Source organism: Cherax quadricarinatus, chromosome 19 (genome assembly GCF_038502225.1).
Source record: "Cherax quadricarinatus isolate ZL_2023a chromosome 19, ASM3850222v1, whole genome shotgun sequence".
NCBI lineage: Eukaryota > Metazoa > Arthropoda > Malacostraca > Decapoda > Parastacidae > Cherax > Cherax quadricarinatus.
In genome coordinates this window covers 280602-296221 of record NC_091310.1, presented here as the reverse complement: position 1 = coordinate 296221, position 15620 = coordinate 280602, and the positions used below count along the sequence as shown (strand labels likewise).

At 39.4% G+C, this 15620-nt stretch overlaps 1 protein-coding gene across 3 annotated transcripts in view; it reads left to right on the top strand.

The window, feature by feature from the left end:
• Positions 1-15620, top strand: part of LOC128690344 (zinc finger protein 300-like) — a 132139-nt gene that overhangs the window by 78058 nt on the left and 38461 nt on the right. For 2 of the 3 annotated variants that reach the window (XM_070086507.1, XM_070086508.1), the window contains one exon: positions 1055-1179. The exons of the other annotated variant lie outside the window; for it this stretch is intronic. The gene's annotated coding sequence lies outside the window, so the exon portion shown is untranslated. The remainder of the gene's footprint in view (positions 1-1054; positions 1180-15620) is intronic. 3 annotated transcript variants of the gene reach the window in all.

Genomic DNA, 15620 nt, shown 5'->3' with positions numbered 1-15620 from the left:
GCCTCAACCGCTGCCTCAACAGCTGCCTCAACAGCTGCCTCAATCACTGCCTCAATCGCTGCCTCACCCACTGCCTCAATCGCTGCCTCAACAGCTGCCTCACCCACTGCCTCAATCGCTGCCTCAATCGCTGCCTCAACCACTGCCACTACCATTCCAGTCACACTCAATCTACAAGCACCAAACACAAAGAATTATCGTGAAATGTTTGGAAGAGCAGGGAGACTAATATTCACTCCAGCATAAACAAAGCCATACTGACGATGTGTGAACCACTCCCTCGTATTTTTGTACAATTTCCTTCTTCAATTACATCGTATTTATTATTATTATTATTATTATTATTATTATTATTATTATTATTATTATTATTGTTACATATTATTATTATTATTATTATTATTATTATTATTATTACTACTATTGTCATTATTAGCAGTAGCAGAAATGTTTGACTCTTTGCTGTGTTCAAGAGTAAACACATGATGTCACCGTCTAATACCTGTCCGAATAGCTATTCCAATGTGCAGTCATGAATGGGTTTACATTATTTATACTGTAGTTTAATAGCAAATAATGAACAAACAAAACACTCACCACACTGAGTGGTGGGAGGGCTGACTGCTAGTTGCGGGGGTAGGTGGGAGGGTAGTAGGGACTCGCAGGTGGCGGGAAACTTAAATATGATTTGGGGGCTGGGAATTTGGCGGTTGGGAATTCGCGAATGTGTGAAGCCCGCAAAAGCTGAAAACGTGAATGTTGAGGGAGACCTGTATGTATAAGCAGTATAAACTTGTGTTTACACTTCACAATTATCTTGTGTTCACAGTATTGTGTTCCTTGCCTAGTAATTTATGCAGTGAAGTAATTCAGTAACTTATCTTATATTCTGCATTACAACTCAGTGTTGTCTCAGTTATTTTTTTTTCTCCCAGCATTTGTGTACTTGCTGATTTTTTTTTTATTCATTCATTTGCCATTTTTTCTGTGTGTTGAACATTCTTGTGTTAATTCTTTTCATTTAGCCAGTGTCTAATTGGTCTTATCTCCACAGACAATGGTGTCATTATTTTGTTGAAGCAAGACAATTATTTTCCAATTTTGGTCACTCCAAGCCTCATTGCAAGAAAATTCTCATAGTATTGTGGATATATTGATGTATTTTGTTCCTGCATCACTGTGAGTGTTAACCTTTCTCTGTTTTGTGTTTTTGCATCTATTATTTTTCATATTTCATTGAACAAATTCACTCTTAGTGCAGTTTTTAACTTTTTTTTAAAGTAAATCATTCTTTTGCTTGTCCAGTAAGTGTTTGCTTAAGCTGCAATTAAAGAGTTAAAGTGTTCAATTATTTAGTGTTGTGTTGTGCAGTACTTTTGATTAAAAATTGTTATTTGCAATATTGCTACAGTTTATTTCAGTGCAGTATTTTGTGATTTCAGTTTCACATTTCTTGTTCTGTGCATAATATTTTATTCTTGTGTGTCATTTTATTTTTTTTTTTTTACATAAAATTGCTTTCCCAGTTTGTTTTAATTTTGCACAAGATTTATTGATTCCATTTTATAATTTTTGCTTGATTTATCATTTTTTGTTGAATTTCTTTATTGAATTGAGAGTAAAGACAACTCACTGTGCCATTAATTCAATTTAAAGTAAATTTGAGTAAATTTGATTTGAGTAAATTACAATTTCTCTTGATTTTCAAAGTGTTGCTTATCCAGTTGAGTAATTTTTTTTATTTTCATGTGAGGTTTCCTTGCTTACAGTGTGACTTGTCAATTTTTCTTTACTTATGCAGAATAGTTAAGTACAGGAGGGCCCCAATTATACGGCTGGTTAGGTTCCAGGCTACTGCCGTAAAGCGGAAACCGCCGTAAAGTGGAACACCCTTTTTTTCCACTTACAAATGCATACAAACACTAGATAACAAGTTTACACTAACATATATTAAGTTAGCAATGGAACCAGGCATCAAAAAACAATAAATAAGTACAATACACACATAGTGCACTCATTACTTACCTTAAAATATTTATAGTCTTAATCTAGGGTGAGACAAGTAGTATTTATTGTAAGAAATCAAGTGTGGTATGTATGGTAGTCAGCCAGGCTACCATACCAGGCCACCCCACCCACACATACTATTCTATGATATTTAAGCATCCCAGAGCGATAAAATGTATATACAGTTCACTCATTACTTACCTTAAAATATAGGGTGAGATGAGTAGTATTTATTGTAAAAAATCAAGTGTGGTATGTATGGTAGTCAGCCGGGCTACCATACCAGGCCAACCCACCTACACATAATATTCTATTACATTTAAGCATCCCAGAGCGATAAAATGTATATACAGTTCACTCATTACTTACCTTAAAATATTTGTAGTCTTAATGTAGGGTCAGGAGTAAGTAAATGAGATAAAACGAATAAATGAGAGAGAGAAAGAATGAGTGCATGAGAGAGGACAGGCGCAGAGTTATGTAGACAAACCAGGCGAAGGTAAGTTTTGTAAACGAAGTGTACACGTCTGGTTTGTGTACAAGTTACATTGTGTACAGGTCGTCTCTACATTGATACGGTAGAATAAATAAAGAAGAACACTCCCATTCTCATGTAACATCATTTTGAGAAGAAATGATGCTCTGAGTGAAGGCAATGGAAATAAGTCACTCTGACTTTTTTGGGTTATCCTAGGTTCTCTACACATGTGTTGTTATGTATGATAATCTATGTAACTGTATTTGTGTATACCTGAATAAACTTACATACATACGAAAGGAATAATTTTCTACAGTTACCCCCAGTAACACATTTTCTCTTATGTTAGAGAAAATGTTATTCTTGGCATCACTTGTACAAGTTATCTGGCTACCACATCTCATATTTATGTTTATTTATTCTATTGTAGGGTGTATTTATCATCTTTTTATGTTATGTATCGTGTTTATTATATAATTTTGAAAAAAATATCATGGATGTATTAATGAAAATGTGTATATTAACGTAATATACAACATTTACCTGGAGTTTACCTGGAGAGAGTTCCGGGGGTCAACGCCCCCGCGGCCCGGTCTGAGACCAGGCCTCCTGGTGGATCAGAGCCTGATCAACCAGGCTGTTGCTGCTGGCTGCACGCAAACCAACATACGAGCCACAGCCCGGCTGATCCGGAACTGACTTTAGGTGCTTGTCCAGTGCCAGCTTGAAGACTGCCAGGGGTCTGTTGGTAATCCCCCTTATGTGTGCTGGGAGGCAGTTGAACAGTCTCGGGCCCCTGACACTTATTGTATGGTCTCTTAACGTGCTAGTGACACCCCTGCTTTTCATTGGGGGGATGGTGCATCGTCTGCCAAGTCTTTTGCTTTCGTAGTGGGTGATTTTCGTGTGCAAGTTCGGTACTAGTCCCTCTAGGATTTTCCAGGTGTATATAATCATGTATCTCTCCCTCCTGCGTTCCAGGGAATACAGGTTTAGGAAACTCAAGCGCTCCCAATAATTGAGGTGTTTTATCTCCGTTATGCGCGCCGTGAAAGTTCTCTGTACATTTTCTAGGTCGGCAATTTCACCTGCCTTGAAAGGTGCTGTTAGTGTGCAGCAATATTCCAGCCTAGATAGAACAAGTGACCTGGAGAGTGTCATCATGGGCTTGGCCTCCCTAGTTTTGAAGGTTCTCATTATCCATCCTGTCATTTTTCTAGCAGATGCGATTGATACAATGTTATGGCCCTTGAAGGTGAGATCCTCCGACATGATCACTCCCAGGTCTTTGACGTTGGTGTTTCACTCTATTTTGTGGCCAGAATTTGTTTTGTACTCTGATGAAGATTTAATTTCCTCATGTTTACCATATCTGAGTAATTGAAATTTCTCATCGTTGAACTTCATATTGTTTTCTGCAGCCCACTGAAAGATTTGGTTGATGTCTGCCTGGAGCTTTGCAGTGTCTGCAATGGAAGACACTGTCATGCAGATTCGGGTGTCATCTGCAAAGGAAGACACGGTGCTGTGGCTGACATCCTTGTCTATGTCGGATATAAGGATGAGGAACAAGATGGGAGCGAGTACTGTGCCTTGTGGAACAGAGCTTTTCACCGTAGCTGCCTCGGACTTTACTCTGTTGACGACTACTCTCTGTGTTCTGTTAGTGAGGAAATTATAGATCCATCGACCGACTTTTCCTGTTATTCCTTTAGCACGCATTTTGTGCGCTATTACGCCATGGTCACACTTGTCAAAGGCTTTTGCAAAGTCTGTATATATTACATCTGCATTCTTTTTGTCTTCTAGTGCATTTAGGACCTTGTCGTAGTGGTCCAATAGTTGAGACAGACAGGAGCGACCTGTTCTAAACCCATGTTGCCCTGGGTTGTGTAACTGATGGGTTTCTAGATGCGTGGTGATCTTGCTTCTTAGGACCCTTTCAAAGATTTTTATGATATGGGATGTTAGTGCTATTGGTCTGTAGTTCTTTGCTGTTGCTTTACTGCCCCCTTTGTGGAGTGGGGCTATGTCTGTTGTTTTTAGTAACTGTGGGACGACCCCCGTGTCCATGCTCCCTCTCCATAGGATGGAAAAGGCTCGTGATAGGGGATTCTTGCAGTTCTTGATGAACACAGAGTTCCATGAGTCTGGCCCTGGGGCAGAGTGCATGGGCATGTCATTTATCGCCTGTTCGAAGTCATTTGGCGTCAGGATAACATCGGATAGGCTTGTGTTAATCAAATTTTGTGGCTCTCTCATAAAAAATTCATTTTGATCTTCGACTCTCAGTCTGGTTAGCGGCTTGCTAAAAACTGAGTCATATTGGGACTTGAGTAGCTCACTCATTTCCTTGTTGTCATCTGTGTAGGACCCATCTTGTTTAAGTAGGGGCCCAATACTGGACGTTGTTCTCGATTTTGATTTGGCATAGGAGAAGAAATACTTTGGGTTTCTTTCGATTTCATTTATGGCTTTTAGTTCTTCCCGCGATTCCTGACTCCTAAAGGATTCTTTTAGCTTAAGTTCGATGCTTGCTATTTCTCTGACCAGTGTCTCCCTACGCATTTCAGATATATTGACCTCTTTTAGCCGCTCTGTTATTCTTTTCCGTCGCCTGTAAAGGGAGCGCCTGTCTCTTTCTGTTTTACATCTACTCCTCCTTTTTCTTAGAGGAATAAGCCTTGTGCATACATCGAGTGCTACCGAGTTAATCTGTTCTAGGCATAAGTTGGGGTCTGTGTTGCTTAGTATATCTTCCCAGCTTATATCGGTTAGGACTTGGTTTACTTGGTCCCACTTTATGTTTTTGTTATTGAAGTTGAATTTGGTGAATGCTCCCTCGTGACTAATCTCCTTATGTCGGTCTGGGGCTCCGCGCATACATGACTGAACCTCAATTATGTTGTGATCTGAGTATATTGTTTTTGATATGGTGATATTTCTTATCAGATCATCATTGTTAGTGAAGATGAGGTCTAGTGTATTCTCCAGTCTAGTAGGCTCTATTATTTGCTGGTTTAAATTGAATTTTGTGCAGAGATTTAAAAGCTCGCGTGAGTGTGAGTTTTCATCAGAGCTGCCTCCTGGTGTTATTACTGCAACAATATTATTTGCTATATTCCTCCATTTTAGGTGCCTTAAGTTGAAATCCCCCAGGAGCAAGATGTTGGGTGCAGGAGCTGGAAGGTTTTTTAATGAGACTCGGTGATTATTATTATTATTATTATTATTATTAGCATTTCTAATATGGCGTCACTTGTGCAAGTCGTCTGCTACCACATCTCATATTTATGTTTATTTATTCTATTGTGGGATGTATTTATCATCTTTTTATGTTATGTATCGTGTTTATTATATAATTTGAAAAAATATCATAGATGGATTAATGAAAATGTGTATTTAACGTAATATACGACATTTAAATGAGACTCGATGATTATTATTATCATTACTAATATGACGTCTGGAGACATAAGACACTCTTACTGATTTTAATGTGTACCTGCATGCCAGCACAGTATGTAAGTTTATTTAAGTACAGGTATACATAAGTATAATTATCAGAGTATATATAAAATATGAAATAACTTTTAAAAACATTTGAAATTTTGGAGTTTCCAGACAAAATGGAGAGACTTAGTGCTTACTGAGCTCACGAAGAATGTAAACTAACAAGGTGGGGCGCGGTGACCGTATTAGAAAGTCAGGTGGGGGGAGCCGTATAACGAGTTTTGGTCATAATTTGAAATGGCCGTATTAGCGGAACGCCGTAAAGTGAAACGCCGTAAAGCGGGGCCCTGCTGTATATTCTTCCCATTTAAGTCTACTGTGTTGTGTGTTCCCAGTTATAATTTTTTTTTTCGTTTCTTTAAACTCTTGTTTCACATTTTGCAAGCATGTCTCAAGTCTTCTCAAGCGATGCCTCAGCACATTCTGCTAGTCCAAGCAATAATGCGTCGGTCCAAAACTCGAGTAATTCCTTATCAAACGATAGACACACTCAGACTTCAAGCCTTCGCAATTTTAGTCGTGACCCTTATGATGCTATGCCGTTCAATGGGAATCCAGACAACCTGGAAGCATGGTTTACCGCTGTTCGTGCTAGGGCAAATGCCTCAGTAGATGGCCTCCCATCAGAGAGTTGTATACAGGTCTCCCTCAACATTCACGTTTTCAACTTTCACTGGCTTCACACATTCGCGAATTCCCAACCGCCAAATTCCCAACCACCAAATTCCCAGCCGCCAAAGCATATTTAAGTTTCCCGCCACCTGTGAGTCCCTACTACCCTCCCACCTACCCCCGCAACTAGCAGTCAGCCCTCCCACCACTCAGTGTGGTGAGTGTTTTGTTTGTTCATTATTTGCTATTAAACTACAGTATAAATAATGTAAACCCATTCATGACTGCATATTGGAATGGCTATTCGGACAGGTATTAGACGGTGACATCATGCGTTTACTCTTGAACACTGCAAAGAATTAAACATTTCTGCTACAGCTAATAATAACAATAATAATAATAATAATAATAATAATAATAATAATAATAATAATAATAATAATAATAATAATAATAATAATAATAATAAATATGATATAATTGAAGAAGGAAATTGTGCAAAAATACGAGGGAGTGGTTGACACATCGTCAGTGTGACTTTGTTTATGCTGGAGTGAACATTAGTCTCCCTGCTCTTCCAAACATTTCACAATAATTCATTGTGTTTGGTGCTTGTAGATTGAGTGTGACTGGAGTGGTAGAGGCAGTGATTGAGGCAATGGTATTTAATAACATACATGTTAATAATAATACATGTTATTAATAATATGTACTATTATTATTTATAATATATATTATGTAGTATGGTAGACAGCAACCACCCAGGGAAGTACTATGCCAGATATGAAACAAAAACCTGTAACTGTTTTGCATGATGGTAGGATTGCTGGTTTCTTTTTCTGTCTCATAAACACGCTAAGATAACAGGGATATCTTGCTACTCCTACTTACACTTTGGTCACACTTCACAGACACGCACATGCATATATATATATACATACATCTAGGTTTTTCTCCTTTTTCTAAATAGCTCTTGTTCTTTTATTTCTTCTATTGTCCATGGGGAAGTGGAAAAGAATCTTTCCTCCGTAAGCCATGCGTGTCGTATGAGGCGACTAAAATGCCGGGAGTAATGGGCTAGTAACCCCTTCTCCTGTATACAATTACTAAAAAAGAGAAGAAGAAAAACTTTATAAAACTGGGTTGCTTAAATGTGCGTGGATGTAGTGCGGATGACAAGAAACAGATGATTGCTGATGTTATGAATGAAAAGAAGTTGGATGTCCTGGCCCTAAGCGAAACAAAGCTGAAGGGGGTAGGAGAGTTTCAGTGGGGGGAAATAAATGGGATTAAATCTGGAGTATCTGAGAGAGTTAGAGCAAAGGAAGGGGTAGCAGTAATGTTAAATGATCAGTTATGGAAGGAGAAAAGAGAATATGAATGTGTAAATTCAAGAATTATGTGGATTAAAGTAAAGGTTGGATGCGAGAAGTGGGTCATAATAAGCGTGTATGCACCTGGAGAAGAGAGGAATGCAGAGGAGAGAGAGAGATTTTGGGAGATGTTAAGTGAATGTATAGGAGCCTTTGAACCAAGTGAGAGAGTAATTGTGGTAGGGGACTTGAATGCTAAAGTAGGAGAAACTTTTAGAGAGGGTGTGGTGGGTAAGTTTGGGGTGCCAGGTGTAAATGATAATGGGAGCCCTTTGATTGAACTTTGTATAGAAAGGGGTTTAGTTATAGGTAATACATATTTTAAGAAAAAGAGGATAAATAAGTATACACGATATGATGTAGGGCGAAATGACAGTAGTTTGTTGGATTATGTATTGGTAGATAAAAGACTGTTGAGTAGACTTCAGGATGTACATGTTTATAGAGGGGCCACAGATATATCAGATCACTTTCTAGTTGTAGCTACACTGAGAGTAAAAGGTAGATGGGATACAAGGAGAATAGAAGCATCAGGGAAGAGAGAGGTGAAGGTTTATAAACTAAAAGAGGAGGCAGTTAGGGTAAGATATAAACAGCTATTGGAGGATAGATGGGCTAATGAGAGCATAGGCAATGGGGTCGAAGAGGTATGGGGTAGGTTTAAAAATGTAGTGTTAGAGTGTTCAGCAGAAGTTTGTGGTTACAGGAAAGTGGGTGCAGGAGGGAAGAGGAGCGATTGGTGGAATGATGATGTAAAGAGAGTAGTAAGGGAGAAAAAGTTAGCATATGAGAAGTTTTTACAAAGTAGAAGTGATGCAAGGAGGGAAGAGTATATGGAGAAAAAGAGAGAAGTTAAGAGAGTGGTGAAGCAATGTAAAAAGAGAGCAAATGAGAGAGTGGGTGAGATGTTATCAACAAATTTTGTTGAAAATAAGAAAAAGTTTTGGAGTGAGATTAACAAGTTAAGAAAGCCTAGAGAACAAATGGATTTGTCAGTTAAAAATAGGAGAGGAGAGTTAATAAATGGAGAGTTAGAGGTATTGGGAAGATGGAAGGAATATTTTGAGGAATTGTTAAATGTTGATGAAGATAGAGAAGCTGTGATTTCGTGTATAGGGCAAGGAGGAATAACATCTTGTAGGAGTGAGGAAGAGCCAGTTGTGAGTGTGGGGGAAGTTCGTGAGGCAGTAGGTAAAATGAAAGGGGGTAAGGCAGCCGGGATTGATGGGATAAAGATAGAAATGTTAAAAGCAGGTGGGGATATAGTTTTGGAGTGGTTGGTGCAATTATTTAATAAATGTATGGAAGAGGGTAAGGTACCTAGGGATTGGCAGAGAGCATGCATAGTTCCTTTGTATAAAGGCAAAGGGGATAAAAGAGAGTGCAAAAATTATAGGGGGATAAGTCTGTTGAGTGTACCTGGTAAAGTGTATGGTAGAGTTATAATTGAAAGAATTAAGAGTAAGACGGAGAATAGGATAGCAGATGAACAAGGAGGCTTTAGGAAAGGTAGGGGGTGTGTGGACCAGGTGTTTACAGTGAAACATATAAGTGAACAGTATTTAGATAAGGCTAAAGAGGTCTTTGTGGCATTTATGGATTTGGAAAAGGCGTATGACAGGGTGGATAGGGGGGCAATGTGGCAGATGTTGCAAGTGTATGGTGTAGGAGGTAGGTTACTGAAAGCAGTGAAGAGTTTTTACGAGGATAGTGAGGCTCAAGTTAGAGTATGTAGGAAAGAGGGAAATTTTTTCCCAGTAAAAGTAGGCCTTAGACAAGGATGTGTGATGTCACCGTGGTTGTTTAATATATTTATAGATGGGGTTGTAAGAGAAGTAAATGCGAGGGTCTTGGCAAGAGGCGTGGAGTTAAAAGATAAAGAATCACACACAAAGTGGGAGTTGTCACAGCTGCTCTTTGCTGATGACACTGTGCTCTTGGGAGATTCTGAAGAGAAGTTGCAGAGATTGGTGGATGAATTTGGTAGGGTGTGCAAAAGAAGAAAATTAAAGGTGAATACAGGAAAGAGTAAGGTTATGAGGATAACAAAAAGATTAGGTGATGAAAGATTGAATATCAGATTGGAGGGAGAGAGTATGGAGGAGGTGAACGTATTCAGATATTTGGGAGTGGACGTGTCAGCGGATGGGTCTATGAAAGATGAGGTGAATCATAGAATTGATGAGGGAAAAAGAGTGAGTGGTGCACTTAGGAGTCTGTGGAGACAAAGAACTTTGTCCTTGGAGGCAAAGAGGGGAATGTATGAGAGTATAGTTTTACCAACGCTCTTATATGGGTGTGAAGCGTGGGTGATGAATGTTGCAGCGAGGAGAAGGCTGGAGGCAGTGGAGATGTCATGTCTGAGGGCAATGTGTGGTGTGAATATAATGCAGAGAATTCGTAGTTTGGAAGTTAGGAGGAGGTGCGGGATTACCAAAACTGTTGTCCAGAGGGCTGAGGAAGGGTTGTTGAGGTGGTTCGGACATGTAGAGAGAATGGAGCGAAACAGAATGACTTCAAGAGTGTATCAGTCTGTAGTGGAAGGAAGGCGGGGTAGGGGTCGGCCTAGGAAGGGTTGGAGGGAGGGGGTAAAGGAGGTTTTGTGTGCGAGGGGCTTGGACTTCCAGCAGGCATGCGTGAGCGTGTTTGATAGGAGTGAATGGAGACAAATGGTTTTTAATACTTGACGTGCTGTTGGAGTGTGAGCAAAGTAACATTTATGAAGGGATTCAGGGAAACCGGCAGGCCGGACTTGAGTCCTGGAGATGGGAAGTACAGTGCCTGCACTCTGAAGGAGGGGTGTTAATGTTGCAGTTTAAAAACTGTAGTGTAAAGCACCCTTCTGGCAAGACAGTGATGGAGTGAATGATGGTGAAAGTTTTTCTTTTTCGGGCCACCCTGCCTTGGTGGGAATCGGCCGGTGTGATAATAAAAATAAAAAAACATGTTAATAATAATACATACATGTTATTAATAATAACATGTACTATTATTATTTATAACTTATATGTTATTAAATACCACTGCCTCAACCGCTGAATTATTGTGAAATGTTTGGAAGAGCAGGGAGACTAATGTTCACTCCAGCATAAACAAAGTCACACTGATGATGTGTCAACCACTCCCTCGTATTTTTGTACAATTTCCTTCTTCAATTATATCATATTTATTATTATTATTATTATTATTATTATTATTATTATTATTATTACTACTATTGTTATTATTAGCAATAGCAGAAATGTTCGATTCTTTGCTGTGTTCAAGAGTAAACACATGATGTCACTGTCTAATACCTTTCCTAATAGCCATTCCAATATGCAGTCATGAATGGGTTTACATTATTTATTCTGTAGTTTAATAGCAAATAATGAACAAACAAAACACTCACCACACTGAGTGGTGGGAGGGCTGACTGCCAGTTGCGGGGGTCGGAGGGAGGGTAGTAGGGACTCGCAGTGGTGGAGGCATTGGTGGAGGCAGTGGTGGAGTCTGTGTTATTTAATAACATACATGTTGTTAACATACATGTTATTAAATAACATACGTTATTAAAGCATAACATGTATATATTTAGTACAATTTACGACGTTTTCATGTATTTTATGATTATTCATGGTTCAACAAGTTAAGGAAGCAGTATTGTAATATATTTCCCTACAATATATTGGGGCACCAAACATTCACGGTTTTTCAACATTTGCGAGGCTCTTGATCCCCTAACCCTCGTGAATGTTGAGGGAGACCTGTAATTAGTATCGGAAAGGAAAGTTTAGCTCGTTCACCAGTCGCCTTGAATGTCTTTAATTTAATCCGGATGAAGGACTTTCAGGGTCTAACCAAGTGGCAAGATTATGTGCAATTAATACGTAACTATCTTGACCCAGTGAGAGTGACTGATCCTTTTGTTGTCCTTGAGGAATTAATGTGTACAGCTCTGAGGCCAGAGGAATCATTAGATGAGTTTGCTCTTCCTTTAAATAACCTAATGTCCTCATTTGTTAAGGCTAGTCAAAGTTCCAAGTACCTTGCAGACGATGATAAACCAGCTCTTGAGGGGTTTGCCAAATTCGCAGCATTTGGCATTAAAGCACTTAATGCCACCAACTTCCATGTATGTGTATAATTCCAATCCTCTAACTGCTGCAATGGGACTGCTTGCAGCCCTTATCCATGTGCATGACTTGTGTCCCGAGGGAACCTTGCCCTATCGAAGGCCTACGTCAGCCGCTTTGACTAATCCCATACCTCCTCTTGTTTGTGCTACAACCAAAACTCCCTATCGAAATCACTCGCAACCGTCATCCAAACCCAGTGTCAAGAGTTATCATTCCCGTAGCACTCGTAGTATGTACAGTACACATAGCCAAAGAACCTGCTATAATTGTGGTTACCATGGCCATATCGCAGTAAATTGTCCTGATAGTCACTCTAAGAGGCATCGTAATGCTGATGAGTATAAGTCCGATCTGCCTTATTGTACTTATCACAGAATTCATGGCCATGACACATCCGAGTGCAATGCTCTCTACAACCTTCAGTACTCTAGATCTTTCCGTGGCCGTTCCAACCGCAGAGCCAGGAGAGGAAATAGAGGTCGGGGTTCTCAGAATAACCAGAACCAGCCTCATTCTTCCAATTCGGGGGAATCCGAGCGCCCCAGTCAACCCGTCCCATGGTGACAGTAGGTGATAATGAGTACACCATCCCCGTTCACAATTCCTTTGAAACCTTAAGCAGTCTTGAGAATGACAATCCTGTAAATGATGTTGCTTCACATGTCTCTGACGTAGATGATTTTGGGGATGAAGTGGAACATGCCTTCTCCGATGACAACCCACCTTTTTGTTTGCACATAACTCCCAATGAAACGAGAGGTCCTCTAGTGCAAGCATCTATTCATAATGTGCCCATTCATGTGTCCATGGACTCTGGTGCACAAGTTAATATCATCAGCATTGGAAAATAAGGAATATCCACTAGGAATTTTTATTGACCTAAGAAAAGCTTTTGACACAGTAGACCACGGCATCCTACTCCACAAACTTGACCATTATGGTATAAGAGGCCATGCGCTTGCATATTTCAAATCTTACCTTACTAATAGGTATCAGTATGTCACCATTAAAGACACAGCATCAACAACACAGCCACTTGATACTGGAGTTCCGCAGGGAAGTGTCCTTGGTCCCCTGCTCTTCCTCATATACATCAATGATCTTCCAAACGTATCTCAACACCTGAACCCCATTCTCTTTGCTGACGACACGACTTATGTCATCTCTCACCCTGATCTTGCCACCCTCAACACCATTGTTAATGAGGAGCTGATCAAAATATCGACTTGGATGACAGCCAATAAACTTACGCTTAACACTGACAAAACCTACTACATTATGTTTGGTAGCAGAGCAGGAGATGTGCAAATTAACATTAAGATTGACAACACTCTAATTGCCAGGCATAATGAGGGCAAATTTCTAGGCCTATACCTCGACAACAACCTGAACTTCAGCACCCATATTCAACACATAACCAAAAAAGTATCCAAAACGGTTGGGATCCTCTCCAAGATACGATACTACGTGCCGCAAACTGCCCTTCTCACACTATACCATTCACTTATATATCCATACCTCACCTATGCTATATGTGCTTGGGGTTCAACTGCAGCAACACACCTGAAGCCAATAATAACCCAACAAAAAGCCGCAGTAAGAATAATCACTAAATCCCATCCCTGGCAACACACCCCCCCACTCTTCATAGATCTAAACTTACTCCTTGTTCAGTACATCCACACTTATTACTGTGCAATCTACATCTACAGGACCTTAAATTCCAATATGAACCTTGACCTAAAACGCTTTCTTGATAGTTGTGACAGAACCCACAGGCACAATACCAGACACAAACATCTCTATGACATTCCCCGTGTCCGACTAAACCTTTACAAAAATTCAATGTATGTCAAAGGCCCTAAAATCTGGAACACCCTACCTGAAAATTCTAAAACTGCAGACACATTCATCACCTTCAAAACTACCATCAGAAAACATCTTATCTCCCTGATACACCCTGTCAACTAATTACACGAATGCCACCTGGTGGTTAACACTTAAACTCACTCACCCATTTGACCATAAACAGAAATATCAATCTCAATCTCAAAATAATGAATCTTAACTAGTCATAAGTTGGCCTGTGATACTCCAATACTGAAACTATGTACAGTATAGTGCCAAAACAAAAGCATTCACATTGCTAAACTCTCAAACTAGTATTTAGTCACTTAGCCATAATACCAACTTACCTCATAATTTTGTAATATTTTAAACTTAAGATTTAATTTAAGTCTGCCTGAAATGCCTAGCCATGCTAGGTGTTCTAGTGGTACACTGTGTAATTATTATTTTATTACATGTAAACCACACAATAACCAAATTCTGTTAACTCAGCATTGTAATCCTTATAGAGAATAAACTTTGAATTTGAATTTGAATTTGAATCAGGTCTAGTTTATTTAAAGATAAGTAGTTACAACGTGTCCTCCTCGTTGAACCAACTACTGTAACCTCCCTTAGTGGAGTAGCTAGTTCCCTTCTGTGTGTCCGAGGTCAGACTTCCCTCACCTTTTCTATCCAAGGTAGAGACTTTACTGCTTCTTTCCTTGTTGTTGACCAGATTACTTTCCCTGGTGATCTTCTACTGGGATTTGCTTCCATAAGGGACTTACATATTGTGCTTGATCCTTACCGATGGCATGCCTAAATTGATGACTTGATCGTTCCATTTTGGGGTTACCAGCTTGGATCCGAGATCTGCCATACTGCCGCAGAGTACAACGTTCGGATTAAGTCGTTACAAGCCAATGCATTTTCCAGTAGTGTACCCAAGCTTTCTCCTGCTTGATTTGAAGCCGCTAGAATTTATGAGTATATATACGTCAAACACGGTACCTCGTAAGACATACATATACGACCAAAACAGTCAAAGGGTTAATGCCTAATTCTATTGCTAACTTAATATATGTTAGTGTAAATTTGTTATCTAGTATTTATATTCATTTATAAGTGGAAAAAAGGGGTGTTCCACTTTACAGCGATTTCCGCTTTATGGCAGTAGCCTGGAGCCTAACCTGCTGTATAAGTGGGGCCCTACTGTATACAGGCCTAGCTGACATCAGTGATATACTACTGTATAGAAAGCCCCATGTTATGCTGAGCATTTTCAGGCAAATTAGTTCAGTTTTGTCCCAGGATGAGACCCACACCAGTCGACTAACACACAGGTACCCATTTTACTGATGAGGAACACAGACAACCGATGTAAAGAAACACACCCAATGTTTCTACCCTCATATTTATGTTTGTTTATTCTACTGTGGGGTGTATTTATCATCTTTATATGTCATGTATTATGTTTATTATATAATTTTGAAAAAATATCATAGATGGATTAATGAAAATGTGGATATTAACGTAATATACAACATTTAACGAGACAGTGATTATTACTGAGTATTATTATTATCATTACTAATATGGCATCTTGAGACATAAGACACTCTTACTGATTTTAATGTGTACCTGCACGCCAGCACAGTGTGTAAATTTATTTAGGTACAGGTATACATA